At 48.9% G+C, this 18,673-nt stretch overlaps 2 protein-coding genes and 1 long non-coding RNA gene across 10 annotated transcripts in view; 2 read left to right on the top strand and 1 right to left on the bottom strand.

The window, feature by feature from the left end:
- KIAA0513 (KIAA0513 ortholog) overlaps window positions 1-9,133 on the bottom strand; it is a 56,580-nt gene extending 47,447 nt beyond the window's left edge. For 2 of the 3 annotated variants that reach the window (XM_036993854.2, XM_036993856.2), the window contains exon 1: window positions 4,682-4,829. The gene's annotated coding sequence lies outside the window, so the exon portion shown is untranslated. Of the gene's footprint in view, window positions 1-4,681; window positions 4,830-8,720 lie in introns of those variants that run through there. The other variant, XM_036993855.2, reaches the window with a different exon arrangement.
- LOC118967539 (uncharacterized) lies at window positions 1,610-4,666 on the top strand. Its single transcript, XR_005054657.2, has 4 exons — window positions 1,610-2,568; window positions 2,741-2,885; window positions 3,093-3,218; window positions 4,381-4,666. It is a non-coding gene; the product is annotated as an uncharacterized lncRNA (long non-coding RNA).
- ZDHHC7 (zDHHC palmitoyltransferase 7) overlaps window positions 4,930-18,673 on the top strand; it is a 40,804-nt gene continuing 27,060 nt past the window's right edge. For 4 of the 6 annotated variants that reach the window (XR_012126674.1, XR_005054656.2, XR_012126673.1 and 1 more), the window contains exon 1: window positions 9,260-9,477. The gene's annotated coding sequence lies outside the window, so the exon portion shown is untranslated. Of the gene's footprint in view, window positions 5,151-5,984; window positions 6,089-6,181; window positions 6,294-6,406; window positions 6,504-9,259; window positions 9,478-18,673 lie in introns of those variants that run through there. The other 2 variants (XM_017677689.3, XM_036993857.2) reach the window with 2 other exon arrangements.

The following is an 18,673-nucleotide window of genomic DNA, read 5'->3' as shown; positions in this document are numbered from 1 at the left end:
CATTAGCCATCCTGTTTCAGGGTCAAAATCTGAGACACTGCAACCTAGAGCTCTCAAAATCCTGTGAAAAATCCCTTCTGGATCACTGGATGAACTCAAGGGAAAATGCAATTTCTCCTAATGTGACAGCCTCCCTCAAAGCTGGCCATGAGGTCAGATCCTGGAGGGTCATGTTCAGCTGCACACTCATCTCACTGTTGGACATCAGTGGGCTCCTCGTCCACTACTAGGATGCGGCGAAGCAGAATGCCAAGGAAGGGAATAATCCCTCCAGGGCTCTGCAGAGCCACCAAGAAATCCTGCATCCTATCCTGGCTTGAGCCACTAGTAGGACCTGCCATCAGCAGGGAGGGAAGAGGTATGGAGGCCACAAGCTTTGCAATCAAGTCAGGAGATTCATCCAGACCTGCACAACCTTGGACAAGTCACTCAATTGCTAGGATCCTCACCTGTGACACAGATCTCCCCTTACCCTGCAAGTCGTAAGAATCATGGATGCTTTATGTACAAATATTCAAAGCCTTTCCATTGTCCCTAAAAAGAATCCAGCACCTTCTGCCAGTTTTCCATTTAAAATGTCATTGATCTTGAAGTTAGAAGGTCATTATGCATTGAATTGTCCCCCTAAAAAGATGCATTGAAGCCCTAACCTCTGGAACTGGAATGTGATCTTATTTGGAAATAGGGTCTTTGCAGATGTAATTGGTTCAATTAAGATAAAGTCATAATGGAATAAGGAGAGCCCTAAATCCAATTTGCCTGGTGTCCTTATGAGAAGAGAAGCAGCAGTAAAACACACAGAAGATAATGTGAAAACAGGGTGAAGGTGGCCAGGTGACCACAAAGACAGAGATGGGGGTGACACAGCTGCAAGCTAAGGCCAAGGGCTGCTGGAAACCACCAGAGGCTGGGAGAGGCATGAACAGATCCTCACTGAGAACCCTTAGGAACAAACCAACCTGCCAACGCTTTGAACTGGGACTTCGGGTCATCAGGACTATAAGAGAATAAATATCTGTTTTAAGCTCCCCACTTTGTGGTACTTTGTTATAGCAGCCACGGAAATTCATACAGGTTTTATTATCTAGTGTTTAAATTCTCTCACCCAACAAGTCAGCTAGCCAGCCTATGTTTATCTCTAGTAAAAGAAAACTAATTTAGTATGTACCAAGGCAACAATCCTCCCATCTTTAAAAAGATCTGTCATAAAAACTATTCATTCAACAAACATTTATTGAGCACCTATGATAAGCCAGGCACTCTTTGGGGGCACTACTGATTCAGTGGTAAATGGGTGGCAGACAATAAAAGCATTCACAAATAAGGTCACTTCTGATATCGTTATGAAGAAAATGAAACATTGTAATATGATAGAGTGGGTTGGGGACCAGGAAGAAACTATTTTGATTGTTAGGGAAGACCTTACTAAGGATGTGGTATCAGGGCAGTGACTTTAATGACGGGGCCAGCCACCGTTAAGTCTAGCAGGAGAAACAACCAGTGCAAAGGCCCTGAGGCAGAGGGGGTTAGACATGCTCAAGGCATGGAAAGGAAGGTGGGACTTTTGTAAGTAAGAGGTGGTAACTGATGAAGCTGGAGAAACCTACAAGGTCAGTTGGAATTTATGGCCACCATGGGATGGCTACAGACTAAGGCAAGAAAAAGAAGTCTGAATTTGATCCCAAGATCATGGGGAAGCCAATGGGGAGGTACATGATTTGACTCTAGTTTTAAAAAGATTATTCTGGGATAATAAAGTCCTTAAAACTGAAGTCTTTCTAACCATATCTTTTGTCCTTTTGTTCTTGGGCCTCTACAGAACAAGGCTAATAAATGACAGCCCTGCACCTTCTGTGACCATGGCTCCCAAGACTCAGGCTTCCCTGCTCTCAGTCATTCCCCACTGCAGCAGTTTCCTGTGGACATGCTTGATTTTTTTCTGTTCATTACACGTGCTGTCCAGTAAAGAATGCAACATTCTTGGCATGGAGTAGACTGCAACTGTCACTTTTTCCTTTCAGATCTATATACCGGATGTACGCCAAGATTGCCTGGCTTTTAGTTACGTTTTGTCCCATTGACCTGCTGAAACGTATCTCAAATAACATCCCCCAGCAGTCCTTTTTTCAGATCTAGATGGTCAGATCTAGAAAATTAGATTAAAGCTTGTTCTTCCCTAATGAGGTCAACTGTGCCCATTTAAAAATAAAAACATCACTATCAACCGAACAATGCCACATATAAAATACTGGATAAAATAAACAAAAAGACTGGGTCAGCAACTTAAGTTTCACCACCACTGTGTTTCTCTTCCAGGTGGAGGGCAAGGAAGACTATCACGGCACGTTTCCCTAGAATTGCCTTGGTCTCTTGCATCACCCAGCTGAAGACACCTAGACTATTTGGAAACACTGAGCACTTGGGCAAGACACTCCGTTGCAGTCAGACTTCCTACCAGATCTCTCAGTTACAAACAAATCTGAGCAGACGCAGATTCTCCCAAGCTCTGGGCAGGGGAAGCGGTGAAGGTGCAGCGAGCCTGCGAGCTAGGCTGACTTACTGAGCAGGGTGAGTGGCGGGAGAGCAGGATGCTCTGCCAGGGGAGGCGGGAAGCCCTGGTGCCCTCCAATGTGCTGTACCCGGCCCCAGTCCTTCCACATCCCAGTGCTCAGGGCAGGGGAGGGCTACTGCACTTGGCGTCTGGTGGCCGGGTTTAACACTTTGCGTTGCCCCCTAGTAGCTAAGGGACCTTGGGCAAGTCACCTGGCCTCAGTTTCCTCATCTGTGATGTGAGAATGGTAACACCGCCACCTACCATTCCAAGTTGACTGGGAAGATGCATTAGGACTCAGCGAGTGAAAGCCCTCCCTAACTCTACTCGGCCGGTAAAGCAGGGGTTATTCTTGGCAACGGGATTGTAGCCCTCCCTTTGCATTATCTTCCCTGCAGCTGCTGCCTTCTCATGACTTTGTGTGTTTTTATCTTCCCAGGCTGCTCTTGATGTTTCTTTTAAACTGGTTTTCTTTTCTGAGGGAGGGGGCAGAGAGGGACATGTAGCATGATTTATCCCATCCTAAACCTTTCTTTCCTAGAGATTGTCCTAAAAGAAGTCCCTTCCGAGTCATCTGGGGGTCACAATTTACCTCTGAAGAACCCAATTGTCATAAAAAGAGAACCGGTGTTGTCCACTTTCTGGAATGCTGTCCAAATTATTTAAGGTTTGTGACTTAGGTCAGTGAGCAGCTTTTCCTCTTCTTTAGCTGTTACATTCACAAACGATACAAACTACCTTCGTACTGACACATGCCATACACAAGACAAACATGTGAAAAACATGGGAATGTATTCCAGAACCATTAGAGACTAGAGATGATGAGCTGATCACTAAGAGAGCCTATCTGTGAGTCCTCAGCCATCTTCATTTCTTTAATAGAAAAAGAGAACCTCAGGAGTCAACTTTTTCATTGTGAGCCGGTCTCTCAATAGACTATGGCCCTATGCTTCAAATGCGCAAGCAGTCCTATTTCTGAACAAAGTGTTAATAAAAGCGAGTGGAGGGGAAGGGAGAGATTGAACGATGGGAGAACATACACTCCCAGACAATGGAGGAAAGACTTGGTAGGTGCACTCCGTTGAAACACAATTGAAATCTTTTTTTTCCCTTTGTTTAATTCAATGACAAACACCTTGGCTGCTCTAATTTAGGCTTAGGGAGGGGGTGCCTCTAATCAAATGAATCTGAAACATTAGTGTTAAGTGGCAATGGTCTGGCTAAAGCAGCCTGGTCCCTGACAGCTGTCAGCCTGCCTCTAACACTGACTCACTACAAGATAACCTCCACGTCAGGGCGCCTCACCTGTGCCAGCTCAAGAGGCCAGTTCCTGTTCAGCCTGCAGGTCGACACCCTGGCCTCACACTTACCCAGAGTTAAAGGAGTTAACCAGTGCCCACTGCAAAGTCCTTCTCCCAAATCTATTCAACGTGCAACTTGGGGAGCACAAATCCCGTGCAAGGGGGAAAACGGGCTCAGCTTCAAGAAGACTACATCCTGTCCTTTCAAAGCCCCTGCTCGCTGGTTCAGTCCACCCTGACCCAGGGCTTCCAACTGCGTCTGTGCCTCTGTGCCCTCTGCAAACCTCCTCTTTGCTCCGTGAGCTGTCGGAAGGGGGGACCCGGGAAGGCGCAGGCAGGCCGACGGGGCGGGCACCCCGTACAGAGCCCCTTCTCCTTGTCCCCACACCTCACCGGTCTGCCACCCCAGGAACAGAAGCAAACTTAAAACTGAACACACACAGGCGACTTGGCCAATGTCTTTTCATCCTGGTCCCAAGCACCCCTCCCCAGCATCCCTTCCAGGAATCGGGTTCTTCTTCCCTCCAGGATTGAGCCCCAGTGCCATCCCGAAGCTACCTGGGGACACCATCTGCCACCGGCGAGCGGAGCCACCTTGTCCACGTCCCCGAGGTACTGCACCGCTCCCCACGCCGCGGGCTCTGGACTCCCTCACCGCCAGCGCGCGGCCCCTGCAGACGCCACCGAGGCCCCCAGCCCTGGTCCCGCGCCCTCCCGCGACCCCTTCCTCCACCCCCGTGGCCCACCCCGCCCGCCCTCCGAGACCCCCGCGCCGCCGGAGAGCCCGGGGTGCGCCCTCCTCTCGGACGCTGGCGGGGCCCCCACTCACCACGTCGGGCGCCCAGGCAGCCGGCGGGCGTGCGGGCGCCGTCCAGTTCTGACCTGCTGCCACTGCGCCGGCCCCCGAGCCGGGTCCTTCCGAGGCGCCCGGGGCGAGCTGTCAGTCAGCTGGCCGTGCCCGCCCCCGCCCCCGCCTGCGCAGGCGCGGGGAGGGGCAGGAGGCGGGTGTCACGTGACAGGGCGCCGAAGCGGAGGCGGCGGGGCCTCGGCCAGCGCCCCGGGCGCCGGACCCCTACCCACGGGGCACGCTCGGGGCCGCCCGGGGGGCCGCTTTACGGAAGGTGTTGCTCGAAATGAGGGTGTCTTGCCGACTGGGAAGGGCTGGATGGGACGGGCCGCTCTGCGGGCGAAGGAGTGGGTTACCGCGCCGCGGGGGCTGGCGGGGGTCTGGGTGTCGTCCCTGCGTGGTGCCCACACCTGTCAACAGCGACGCCGTCTCCCGCCCGCCTGCTCCTGAGGTAGGGCGAGGCCGGCTTTGGCGAGCACGCTTTAAAGTAGGTCACGCAAGGATGCCTGGCACGGAAGGATGCCTGGCACGGAAGGGCAATTTGGGGTCGACTTATTTTTTGGAATGGGGCATCTTAAAAACTGACAGACTCCAGCACCCCAAAATCTCATGACTATAGACTATCTATGGTTAAAAGAACATATGGGATGTGAACAGATCCCAGAAATGGGCTGCTTTAATTTGTCTGATGGTTCAAGTACAGTCCAGGTGGTAAAGATACCTCGAGACAAGTGCTGGGCATAGAAGCCACAGGGCATAAATCTGCAAAGAAGTAAAAAGCTAACCTTTGCAAACAATATGGCTTCTCTCTCACTTACCAACTTTACATTTCCCTGTATGGCCCCGGAAGATGACTGGTTAGCCAGAGACGGGTAAGATTCCTCAAGGGAGGAACAACCTAAGACAGGCACAGTCGCAGGGGGGCCATCAGGTGAGAATTTTAAAGTAGGTCACGCAAGGATGCCTGGCACGGAAGGATGCCTGGCACGGAAGGGCAATTTGGGGTCGACTTATTTTTCGGAATGGGGCATCTTAAAAACTGACAGACTCCACCTCAGCTGTTCAGAAGTTCCGGGCCAGTCTGCATCTTTAAAGCAAATACAATAAACGCAACTTGCAGGCCCTTCAGTGTCAGTTTTTTACACATCTATTCAATTAAAAAGTAAAAGGTAAACACTAGAAGAGTCTCTTATGGAAGTTTTTTAAGTTCCACAGGAAGTAACTATAGAAGCATAAATTGACACTCCTTTCCAATAATTATGTCAAACTTGGTTCCCGAACCCAGTGAAATAGAGAATCTGACTCCAGAGTGGGGGCTCTTGAAACCTTGGATTTTTCAAAGACATTACCCAGGCTACACTGCAGAGCTGTGGCGCGCCTTCTGTGGCGGTATGTATGAAATAATGAAACCCTATCTTTAAATAAATTTAATAGTATCTGAAACAGGGCTGAATGTCAATTTTAGAAAACTGTTCTCTTAAGTCCTAGTTCTGCCACTTGGGGAGAAAAGACCACATGGATTGACGACCAAGGGTATTTCCTGTGCCCCACGTGAGGAACTGATAGTCCCTATCAAGACGACCTGCTGAACTTGGTAAGACCTGCTTGGAAAAGCTGCAGGGAACAACACGAAGCAAAAAAGCTGGGAGCTGCATTCCCACAAGGGTTGGGGCCTTCGGTGCCATAGATGCTTCCGGTCCATTCCAGGTCTGTTTGACCAGCTCGGTTTGGCCATCGCTGACGAGAAGCTGGATCTCTGGGGGTTCCAAGCTTGGTGTGAATTCAGGAAGGAAAAGAGTATAAGGTAGTTTTCATTCCTGTTGGGGACACAGGTGGGCATGTCATTGATTCCTGTGAGGTTCTGCCTTGTGTCCGGCAGAATAGAAGCTTGTCTTACTAACTTTGTGGGAACAGACGAAGATCAGATATGAGGCTGGAGGAAGTCCTCTCCTGGTTGAGTGAGTGGACCTGGCACAAGGTATGGACTTGTGCAGTCCTGACCTGACTCTGGCAATACCCACTGTGCAGGAAAATTGGAAAATGTGATCTCATTCAGGGTCAGATTCTATTTGGGGGAAATATAATTTCTTCTCAAGAGGTTCATATGGATCCTCTCTCTCCATACCTCATAAAACTTATGACCTCGTCAGAAAGTTGGAGAGAGGCAGATGACATGGCCATTTAAAAAAGGAGAAAGTAAGTTCTGCAAACCATAGACCAGTGAACTTGACATTGGGCCTAGGAAATATTCAGGACACATTACTCAAAAAATATTTGTGACGCCTCAGAAGCATCCATGACGAAGACCCAGTCATGCTAGGTTAGCTGTGCATCTTCTGTGAAAAGTACAGACTGGTAACTCAAGGAGATACAGTCGAAATGGTGTATTTGAACCTGGAGGATATATTTACCAGGTTTCTTTCAGATCTCATTTTAAGTAACAATTCAAATGGGTTTTTGTGAAAAGGGAATATATTGGTTCACAAAACTGCAATTCTAGGGTTGGTCAAGCAGGATCCAGGGGTGCAAATGATGTCATCAGAACTTGGTCTCTCTCTCTCTCTCCTACTTGACTGTTTCCCTCCGAGCTGGCTTCAATTCTCAGATTAGGTGCTTTTTATAGAGTGGTATCTCTCCCCCAACAGGTTTATATACTCTCAGTGTAGCAGCCTCAATGGAAAAAAGGATTCTCTTCCTCAGTATTTCCAGCAAAAGTCCCAGGATTTGGTCTGAATGGACCAATATCACTTGTGTGCTCATCCCCTGAACCAACCTGAGGCCAGGCTGTTGGCATAACTGGATTGGCCACATCTGGACAGGAATGAAAAGCAGCCTCACCCAGCTACTTGGGTGGAGAGCAAGGGAAGGGTGGGTCCCCACAGGAAACTGAAGGGCTCTTGCCAGGATAATGGGGGATAGATTCTGGGAAGGCAAGGGAAAGCAACAGATATCCAGGACAAAGAATTTGCTAAGCTATCATGTGATGCTGTGTAAAGGTCATGAAGAAAACATGGGAGAAACAGGAAATTTATTCAATGGCTGAATATGCAAAAATACTTTGATTGGAGGATGATTCCAAAAAACAATTATAGTATACATGAGAAGCCAGGTGATGTGACTCAGCACCAGTTCTGTTTCTGGTTGACCACCATGCCTGTTTTCCCCCTTCCCTCTATGAAACATGTTGCCACAGATGCAGTGGCTTAAAACAACACAAATTTATGATCTTACAGTTCTGGAGCTCAAGTCCAAAAATCAAGGTGTTGGCAGCACTGCGTTCCTTCTAGAGGCTACGGTTTTCCTTGCCTTTTCCTGCTTCTTAAGCTGCCTGCATTCTTTGGCCTGGCGCCCCTTTGGGCATCTTCCAAGGCAGTCTCCTTTACTCTGGAATAGTTCTCACCTTTTCTCTGTCCTGTAAGACACTGATACATATTTAGAGTACAGGCTGGTTGTTTACCATTTTAAAATTGAAATATAGCTTATATACAATACTATAATATCCTATTTCCCAGTGAACTTTCACCCAGGGGTTTAGCATCCATTAATGATAATGCTCTGGTGGTTGCAAAATGTTGAGGGTTCTAATTTGATCACTCCATCAACATTTATTAGTTGACACCAGTAGCCCTGGTGGAAACAAATCCGGAAACAAGGCTACCAGAAGATGGGAAGCTCAAAGAGGGTTGGCTGGATGCATAGCACTATTTTAAATACAGAGCTACAAGATACGGTAACAAAATTTTAAACTTTTAAAGCTCGGATTTTGATGCACCCCAGACTTCCAAAATTTTAGCTGGAATAAGTTTCTGGGAGCGAGAACGGTAAATAGCGAGAAGGTGGCTTGCACTAAGATTCTGATGGATCCCTTAGCTGTCATTACTTAATGCTTTCATTAATCTTACAATTTACTGAGTACTTAGCAGTTTACCAATAAACACTAACTGAACACCTACTTCCCAGTCCTGCTGAAATTGTCCCAAATGTTATAGGAAAACCGAAGAAATAAAAAGCATGTATCTACCTTCAAAGAATTTAGGACTTACCTGCAAGCGGACGCTGGAATGCGGAGAAGGAACCAGAGGCTTCGCGGACCCCAGTCCAGTGCGCTTCACGTGCTTTCTAGCCCTGTGTTTCCACTCCTTCTCCTCTATTTCCCCATTTTCTGAGCTCTCATTCCGCACACCGTCAAGCCACCTGAGTGTTGGCTCCGAGACGCCGCCGCAGGCTCCGGAACATGCCGGCAAGAATTCCCCACCGAGATTGACAGCCTAACGGCGCGTCTTGGACCTTGCGGCCGCCCGTAGTAGCATCCTTTCTCTTCCGGGCTTCAGTTTGTGTAGATCCCTTTATTTTAGCGAGAAAAGCTTTCAACTAAGAGCTTGCGTTCTCAAGGAACTGATAGTTTTTAAGACTCTCCGCCCCAAGCAGGCTCTGACTTCCAAGCCTCCACAGCCCCCCACGAGGGCCCCGCTCAGCAGCAGGGAGCGGTGCGGCCAGAACTGCGCAAGCGCAGCGCCGCCAACCTGTTCCGGGTTAACTTCCGGGTTCGCGGCACTCAGTTCTCGGATCCGGTCCCTGGGCTCCGGTGCCTGCCCAGCGGCCGTCTCTCTCAGAACGGCCTATAGCTGAACCTACCCGAGCCGAGCCGCGGGGCCCGCTCCGGCCCGATCATGATCGTGGGCGCATGATGCGTCCCTGCCTCAGCCGCAGCAGTCGCCGCCGCCGCCGCCGCAGGCCGGGAGGAGCCGCAGAGCCGGGCGACCCCGCCCGGGCCTCGGGTGAGTGCGGCCGACCGGGCCGGGCGGCTGGTTGCTCTCGCCCCGATCTCCCGGCCACTCCCGGCCCCCAGCTGCCCTTTGCGCCCGCTCCTCCTTCTGCATCTGCGACCTTCCCGAGTTCCTCGGGGGCACCTCTGTGCCACCTCTGGCCTGCGCTGGACTCGCCTCCAGATGTCTCCTTGTTACTCCTTGGTCGATCTCGGGGTAGGGCCCGAAGTGCAAGACCAGCTTTTTGCCTGACCTTGGGCGGGACAGTCAGCTCTCCGAGCCACAGTTTTCTCATCTATTAAGTAATAACTGGTTGTTAGGGCCAGAGGAGAAGTGGTTTTAAACCTTTCTGTGAGCTGTGAGGAAGGAGTGATTTATAGGCATGCATTACAGTGGGTTTTCTCGAACGTTGCCCGTGGCTTCTTGAAGGCTCCTGTTCTTCCCTCCCTTTTTAGTTTTTCTCTTCTAACTCTAATCCTTACTTACCCCTACCGTGATCTTTGAGAGGAGTTGCCTGACAGGACACGTGGGACAATCAAGTCAACCTTCAGGGTAACGTCTGCGTCTTTTCTTGCTGCAGCCAAGGAGCATCTCCCCCGAGGAGTCATGACTGCTGGAACTAAGTCCCTTTTCGTTGTTGAGTGGACACACGTTATCAGCTTATCAGTCACCAGTTTATTTTTGTGATAAATTGGAGTGTGAGAAGAACTGTTGATGTAGCTTGTTTACACAGTCTTCTTACACAGGTTGTAACACAGTACTGTCCAAATTGATGCTACCATGTTACATCTGCGGTCTGCTTCGTATATGTTCTTATTGTGCATATATTTATGTTTCACTCTTACTGTCTCAGATGGTCTAGAAATTTAGATCAATTTTATTTCTTCATAAACTCTTCACCGCACAGATGATGAGTTTAATTTTTTTGTTATTGCTTTACAACTTTAACTTACCTAAAGCCACCTTTTAAAAAGTCCCCTTGTTAACTCTGCTGCGTAGGAAGTCAGAACTTGGTTAAAGTGAAAGACCCTTGGGGTATGTGAAAAGTGGGATGGAACAGACACATTAAATGGCATTTCTTGAACATTCTGAGAAATAAAAGCATTATCAAAGCTACTTGGATTGTGTACTTTTGGGAGTTAGACTGGTAGGTTCACATTGACTTTTGAGGTGAGAGATGAGTAAGACTATCCGAAAGGAATTCATTAAACAACACTGCACTCTATGCAAATGACTCATCTCAAGGCCAAGTGGATAAATGTGTATTCAAAAGTAGTCTGTTACCCATGGCTCCGAGCATGCTTTGGATTACAGTGAATGAATCAGAATGTTACAGTCATGCTAGTCAATCCACTAATAAAAGCAGAAATCCTCCTCTAGAAAGGACAAGCATTAGCATGAATAGAATGGCTCCCAGTGAGAAGGCAGTAATAGGAACTTTACATACTAATTGTGTTCACTTAGTCAAAAGAATGGACATACTTTTACATTCTCACAGCATTACCTGTAGTCTTGGACTCTTTGGTGATATGAATAATCCTTATTAATTTGAGGAAATAGGACTAGAAAAAAGCTTACATACAAACTTAATGTTTGGGATGAATTAAGAATCAATGCATCTGAATTCCTGATGATTTCAGAACGTCCCTGCTCTAATCCATGCCGAACAACTGTACAGTGTCATTTTCCTAAAGCATTTTTTGGGGGTTGGGTATCCTAGAAATAATACTTAAATTGGAAAAGTAATACATGTTTTTAAAAAAATTCAGACACTAGAGCAGAGTATAAAGTGTGTAAAGTCTGAACACTATCTCACTCTCTCTTGTCCCTAAGGCCAGTGTCCAGGGTTAACTCGCTATGACCCGCCACCTGTAGCAAGTGAGGAGAGTTCAGGCTGGCTGGGAGTCAGTCAGCTCTGGAGCTGAGGGGGAACAGCCCACACAAGACCTCTCTCCCTCTGACACCAGCTGCAAGTTTGGGGGCTCCCAGGACCATCCTTAGGTTTGATTATTACTTGGAAAGATTGACAGAACTCACTGAAGGCTGTTGTGCTCAAAGTTACAGTGTATTACAGGGGAAGAATACAGATTAAGATCGGCCCAAGGGAAGAGGCTCACAGGACAGAATCTGGGGAAGCAGCAGAGGCGGAACTTTGCTGTCCTCTCCACGTGAAGCCAGAATGCATTACTCTGCTAGCATTGATGTGAGACACTGTATACAGAGCGTTGCCAGCCAGGGAAGCCCGCCTGAGCCTTGGTGCTCACAGTCTTCACAGGGGCTCCATCACATGAGAATGACTGATTGGGTCATTGATTGCCCATGTGTTCTGTCTCAGCGTCCAGGATAGCTGATCCTGCCGCCCCAGAGCCCCACCCTGAACCACACTGTTGGGTCTTTCTGGTGTGGCCAGCTCCCACCCTAAATCAGATTGTCGGCCAAGGACAAAGGCCGACTTTTGGCAAGGTTAAATTCTTTCCTCCACAGCATCCTTCCTTAGTTCATGGTCCCTTCCTACTTAAAATCAGACCTTCTTGCTTTACTGTTGACACATGACTATCCTTCCTAGGTCATGGAGGGTACAGGCCACGGGGAGAGTCCCCAACTTTGATTCCTCTCTAGGTAAAACATCTCTGAGTACCCAGTCTTTGCCTTCGCCTTGCCTCTGAGGAAGAGAGACTCCTGCATCCCAACGCTGACTCCTGTGTCTGTACTTTGGTCTGCCTGTTACAGGACAGCCAGTTAGGCATCTGCTGTCACTTGCTTCTTTGATTTTTTTTCTCTTCCACTGACTTCTTTGCTACTGATGACAAACATGTTCTTGTCTTGCTAATCCTAACCCTGCTGACTACCAAGTTTTACTCCATTCTTGACAAACCTTCAGTAGAATCTTACTGTCTTCTGATAAAATCCAGACTTCTTATGGGGCCAAGATAATGCCTTATATGGGTACAGCACTTTATAGTTTTGAAAACACTAACTGTTATCCTATGGTGCCTTCGTATGCAGTTGCTGCTTGGTAAACATTTGATGAATGAGTAACTTGGATGGGCAAAGAGTAAGAATCTAACTGGAGAAACAGCAGGTGCAGAAGAAGATGGGAAAGGGCCTGGCAAGGGAAACCAGCATGAGCGCTGTGTACGAGAGAGGTGAGCGTGGGCCAGATTCAGTGGAGCTTCGAATGTTATGGGCAAGGCTAAAAGGTTGTGGACTGATTTCGTGACCCGTAGTGTGATCTTGATGTGAAGTCTTGCAGCCACATGGAGGGTTGTTGGAACCTGGTGATCCTGGAGATTAGGATTCAGGAGAAGCACAGGGAGAGCATGCCTGAACTTGGGCTGTGGGATTGGGCAGTGGGGCAGGGCCAGAGCTGTCGGTAGGCAGTGCCATCAGGCGCGTAGGAATGGGGGGGGACTGGGAGGTGTGTGTCCAGGGGTTAAAAGGTGAGCAAGAAATGCTGGTTGTGTGAGGAGTGGTCTCAGTACATTGAAGGGGAGGCCAGCTCTGTGTTAAGCTGCTGGTTTGATTCATTCTGGGAAAGGGTGTAGAGTTCATGGGCAACACCCAGTGAGCAGGAGACAGTCAGGGTGGAGAAGCTTCCAGTTTCTCTTGAGACAGCCTTTTGTCGTTGCATTGCTTTGTTGAAATGTTTTGAATTCTTAGTGTTTCATATTTTCCAAATTCAACTTACCCATCACTGAATGCATTTTCTAAAACCAGGTGTTGTGGGAGGCATTGTATTTTTGTGGAAGGACATGGGCTTTGGAGTCAAAAGAGTCCAGACTCCCCCTTGACTGGCTGTGAACTTGGGCAAGTTACTTCAGCTCGAGGGCTTAATTTCCTCATCCCTAAAATGAGCTGATAATAGTGCCTGGCTTTAGGGTGATGGCAGGATTCGATGTACTAATGTACATAAAGCTCCTGACAGTATATGGGCAGTAACTGGCCTTCCCTTTCATCTTCTATTATTTTACATTGTCATTAACTTGCAACTGAGAGCTCAGTATATTATGTCCACTGTTCATAGTATTTCAGATTTGGGAGAGTCTGATGTTATAGAAGTTTATTTCATGTTAAACAAGTCCTGTTTAGGAATATAGGGGAAGAAGCTAGGATGCACCAGCCTGTTCCCTGGAACCAGGACCCTTAAAGAGGTTTGGAACTCGGGTTTTCTGAATTTAGAATTCTTGAGGGTTTAGTTATATTGTTGGGATTTTTAAAAAATAGCTGCTGTATTTAACTTTTGGAGTCAGGCTGTGGCTCTGGAATAGGGGTAACAGTGAAACTTTTGATCTGTGTGTGTGTAAATGTGCCTCGGGGCCCCCCCATCTGCCCTGCACACTCTGGGTGGCACCTGAGATTCCCTGAAACACCCTTACTGGGGTGGGTTTTTCTCTTTTCATCCCCGTAGGCCTCCCACTTTTCTTACTCCTTTTCTCTGAGGCTCCCAGACCTCTGACCCCACCCTTGTGTCCTCTTGGACCCTTCCCTGCCCCCGGGGGCTGTATGTCCCCCCCTTCCCATCTTCCTCAGGCAGCTCCTGGTTCTGTCCCTCAGCCACTGGGCAGACCTTTGCAGAGTGGGTGGTGTGCCGGGGTGTGTGGGGACAGCGAACTCGGCAGGCCAGGTCAGGGAGGGCTTTGCAGACCACAGAGAGGTTTGTGGATTTTGTTCCAACCGCGGAGGCAGTCATGTGGTTGTGAGTAAGGGAGCAACGTGATGTGATTGATAATGCTAAAAACTTTCTCTGGGTGCTGGATGGGGAGTGGATGGTTGGGTGTGGAGGCAGGGAGTGTAGAGACAGCGCCAGTTGGGAGGCCTTCCGAGTACTGCCCAGGAGAGGGCTCAGGGGCCTGACTTGGCTGGCTGGGGAGGTGGAAGAGGGTCAGATTTGGGTCAGTTTTGGACATGTGCCCCACAGGACTTGCTGATGGGTTAGATGTGGAGAGGTGGGGACAGAGTTGAATGAAGGGTAAATCCTGTTTTTGACCTTGGCAGCTAGATGGTGGTACCATCTGTTGAGATAGGGGGAGACACATAACTGCCGGGTTAGGGGTGTTTCTGCCTTGACCCTCCTACAGGGGAGTTGCAGAGCAGCCCGGTGGCTGGACTCTGGTGCATGGTTAGTTTGGGAGTTTCCCAAATACAAATATATTTTTCAATGGGACTGTGATCATCTGGGCTTATTTAGGGAGAGCATGTAGGTAAGGGGAAAAAGCCAGGCCTGGGCGCCCCCAACATTTAGAGGCCCGTGAGAGACTGAGGTGCGGCTGGGGGGCAGAGAGGGAAGCTCAGCCGTCTCCCCCGCCCCTCTCTCAGGACAGTAGCACGGCTCCCTGTGGGCCTGTTTCTCAGTTTGCCAGGTTTTTGATCTGCAGTGTCAAGTGCTATTTTAGGTGGGTAAGTACGGAATAAAAGACATTTCTAGAAAGGCTGAAGAAGTTCACAGCATGGATAACGTGCCAGCATATTATTGGGACTTGGCTTAGGGAGCTTAAATTCTGTTGTTTTTTTCTTAAAGGTTAATATTCTGTTCTTCAGATTCAGTAATTTGAGAAGGAGATAGTGGTTACAAATGACATACATTATTGGTAGTGTTTGAAAGCACAAACTAAATCTTTCAAGATTACAAATGGAGGGAAGGAACATTTAAGAATATAATTGCACTAAATACACGGTCGTAGATCATCTGAATGCCCCACTCTGCATTTACCAATTCAGTGAGGATTCTGGCCCTCTGCAGTCTTCCCTGCCCGACCACAGGCCCCGTCCTGGCTCCCTTAGCAGCCCGCACAAAAGTGCTGGGCCCTCCGCCTTCACTTCCGTTCCGGGTAGCACTCTGTGTGCACAGCCACACACAAGCTCTTCTCGTTCTCCTGATGGCACCCCTCAGTTCTTAACCTAGGCCCTGCTCACCCAGACAGTCCGCCCTGGCTGCCTGCGCACCCCGCCCCCCGCATCTGGCCCTCAGTGTCAGGACCTCCCGTCCCTTGAAGTTCCCCTCTCCTGGCCTACCAGTCTTCCACTCTTCATCCTGTGCTTGGTGGCTGATCATTTCAGCTCAAGTTCTTGCCTTGGGTGCTCCGGTTTTCCATCATACCATCTTTGCTAATCCCCGACCGTGTGTAAGCCTTTGGGGTGCCAGGTGGGCTTTTGTAGGAAAGGCTAGCCTTCCCATCACTTGAGGAGAAACGGGGGTTCTCGCCCAGCCCGGGCCTGCAGCGCGGTGTCTCGGTCCTTTCTTAGCTGCCTTCTCTTTTCCAATCTCAGCAGCTCTTCTTAAGCTTCCCTGAGCCCCCAGCCTCCTCCCTAAACTGCTCAGAAGTTATGGGGCATGAACTGTGTTAGCCGGGTTCTCTGTAGCCCGGCCCAGCCCAGCCCCACAGTTTCCTGGTCTCCCGTGAGGAGGAAGGGTCATCCTCTGAGGCTGCACATCGGGACCCTCATTCTTTGAAGGCAGAAAGCTTCAGTGAGCCGGTAGAAGTAACAGGAAACATTCAATAATGAAAATGAGAAGAAAAATGGGAGCAAGCATGGCGGGACCTCTCAGCTCCTATTTTAGTCTGAAGCTAATTGGCATAACAAGGCATATACTCATTCTGTTTCCACTGAATCACTTCTGGGGCTGTGGTAGGCTCTGTGCGAGTGTGGCATGGCCAGACCAGGACACGGCGCGCGGGACGGACATGGTGTTGCAGGGACCCGCGGTGACGTGGGGTGGGTTCCTGAATCCTGTGGGTCCAGGGCGGCTCATCTGTAAACCGGGGCGCCCACGTACATTTTTAGGGGTGTTATAGCATTGAACGAGATAATACACGAGAGGGGAAACCGAGAAACACCACCTCCACTCCTCCTGCTGCTGCATTTGCTCTTCACTTGGCTGCATTTGCAAAAATTTGTTACTTTAATTGTCTCACCACCCAGCCTCTCAAGCTCTTGGCACTTCACTGCAACTGCTAGGGAAGGGTCAGCGAAGGTCGTGGCCTGCCCTGGCACCTCCTCTGGCATGGCGGACGGCACCAGCCTTCCTGCTTTTCACTGCCTGGCCCTTCTCGCCTTCCTTCCTTCCTGGCCCTTTCTTCTTTTTCCAGGGTTCCCGACTCATGTGTCCCCGGCCTCATGGTGGCCAAACCCGTTCCCTCCCCCCTGTGACCTCTGGGCTGGGAGTCTCTTTGGCACCTCTGCGCCAGGGGCTGGAGGAGGCCAGGTAACCAGCTGCCGCTGAACTGCCTGTTTATTCCCCAGCTGCATCCCAGCGCACTGATGCTTCAGCAGCCCCGAGGTCTGTGACGGGGCCGCTGGGCAGGAGTGCTCCCCGGCCCCTCTCCGTCCCATGCTGTGCTCGCCATTGCGGCCTTGGCCACGGTTCCGCTCTCCTTTAGGCCCCTGAGCCCCTCCAGCCCCGGCTCCATCATCTCCACCCTCCGTGGTGGCGGCAGCCCCCTGGTTGCCCATCCAACTCCTTGTTCCTAGTTGCCCTTTGTTACCAGTTATTTTTTTTTGAAACATCTGTTTTTGCCAAAGTTGTGGTGCCTTCCACTCCAGCCGCTTGAGCGCAGACTCCTTAGCTTGGTGTTCAGAGCGCTTTGCGTCGTCCTCCAGTCTATCCTTTCGGGGACACTTCCCTTGCCGCCAGGCCCTGCCTGCCTCTGCGCCTCTCACACCGCCCTCCTGGTCAGCAGGACCTGCCGTGCTGCCTTCCTTACTGACCCTTCTCTGGTTCCTCCAGACACAGCGGGCTGTGGCTTTTCTCTCCCTCTGACACTGTGCTCCTAATTTGGGGTAACGTTAGCACATTTCTTACAATGCTGATTCCCACCTCTGCTGGTTTGTGAGCAACTGTGTGGCTGTGCATCCCAGGGCCCCCTCTCCATGCTTGATGAATAGATCTCCTGTGGCTAGCTGCATATACTTCTGTACCTGAAGCCGAGATTTGCTTATTTCTGCTTTTAAAAGCTCTTCGGTGGGTATATGCATAATAATGCATGATGAGTTTCAACAGCCTTTGAATATAAACATGTAGCATAGACAGTCTTGTTATTGCCCTAATGGAAAACCGTTGCATCTAGGTTTTGTGTGTGTGTGTGGTAGCTGATCACCAAAAAACACAGTTTCCTTATTTTAACAACTTTTTAAAATAAAACAATTGTTTTATTTTTGAAACACTGGTTTTGTTTCCTATTCATTTTCCATTTGCTTTTGAAAAATACGTTTTCTGTTAAACCTAAGAAAGTGAGCAAGGTGCAAGACACGTGCCTGCGGTTGCACCTTTCTTTACCTTTTACGTACCTGGCGCACAATTGCACCAGTTATGTTTTCTCCTGCCCATTTTTTATTGAGACATAACTAATATATATATAATGAAATGCACCATTTTACGTGTATGTTTCATTATTTCGTTCTTCTCAACAGCTCGTTTGAGTTTTGTTTTGAAGGTGCATCTGCCTGTGGAACCACTTTCCTGTCAGGAAGGAGGCATTTCCATCCCCTGGGAAATTACTGGAGGGCCCTTCTCAGTCGTGCCCTGTGCTCAGGCCCATTCTCATTTCTTTCAGAATGTGTCAGTGTTGCCTGATAGAGATGCCGTGTAGGTGGACTTGCACCGTATGCACTCATCCATGTCTGGTTTCTTAGCATAACATTTGTGAGGTTCGTCCGGGTTGTCGCATGTATCTGTAATTGTTGCCCCCATTTTTGCTGAGAAGCGTGCGTGTTTGTGAATATACCATAGTTTGTCTAACAGTCTCCTGGTGATGGGTATTTGGGTTCTTTCTGGTTCGGGACCTGTGATGAATAAAGCTGCTCTGGACAGTCTTGAACATGTTCTGTGTTCATATTCATTTTTCGTGGGCAAATACCTAGAAGTGAAATTGTGGAGTCATAGGGTAGGTGTTTAACTTTTAGAAAGTGCCAGATGGCTTTCTGAAATGGTTGCTGTGTGTGTTACTTTTTAAAATTTATAAAAAGTAACTGGGGCTTTGGTCTCATTGTTGAAATTCTACTGTAAACGTGATGTCTGTGATTGGCAGTCTTATATTTTGCAAAGCTGGTTTTATTTTAAAACACTGTTAATTTATGCTCCTTTGAAAACACTTCAAAATATTATCAGGCATTTAAAGTTGTTGGCTGTGACATAGACGTTTGAATAAAGTTACTTTGTGTAAATATACCATATTGAAAAGCCGTCTCCTGTAGTTCAAGCAGCGTGGGA

This window comes from Manis javanica, chromosome 17 (genome assembly GCF_040802235.1).
Source record: "Manis javanica isolate MJ-LG chromosome 17, MJ_LKY, whole genome shotgun sequence".
Classification (NCBI taxonomy): domain Eukaryota; kingdom Metazoa; phylum Chordata; class Mammalia; order Pholidota; family Manidae; genus Manis; species Manis javanica.
The sequence above is the reverse complement of the archived record's forward strand: the minus strand, read 5'-3'. Positions and strand labels throughout refer to the sequence as shown.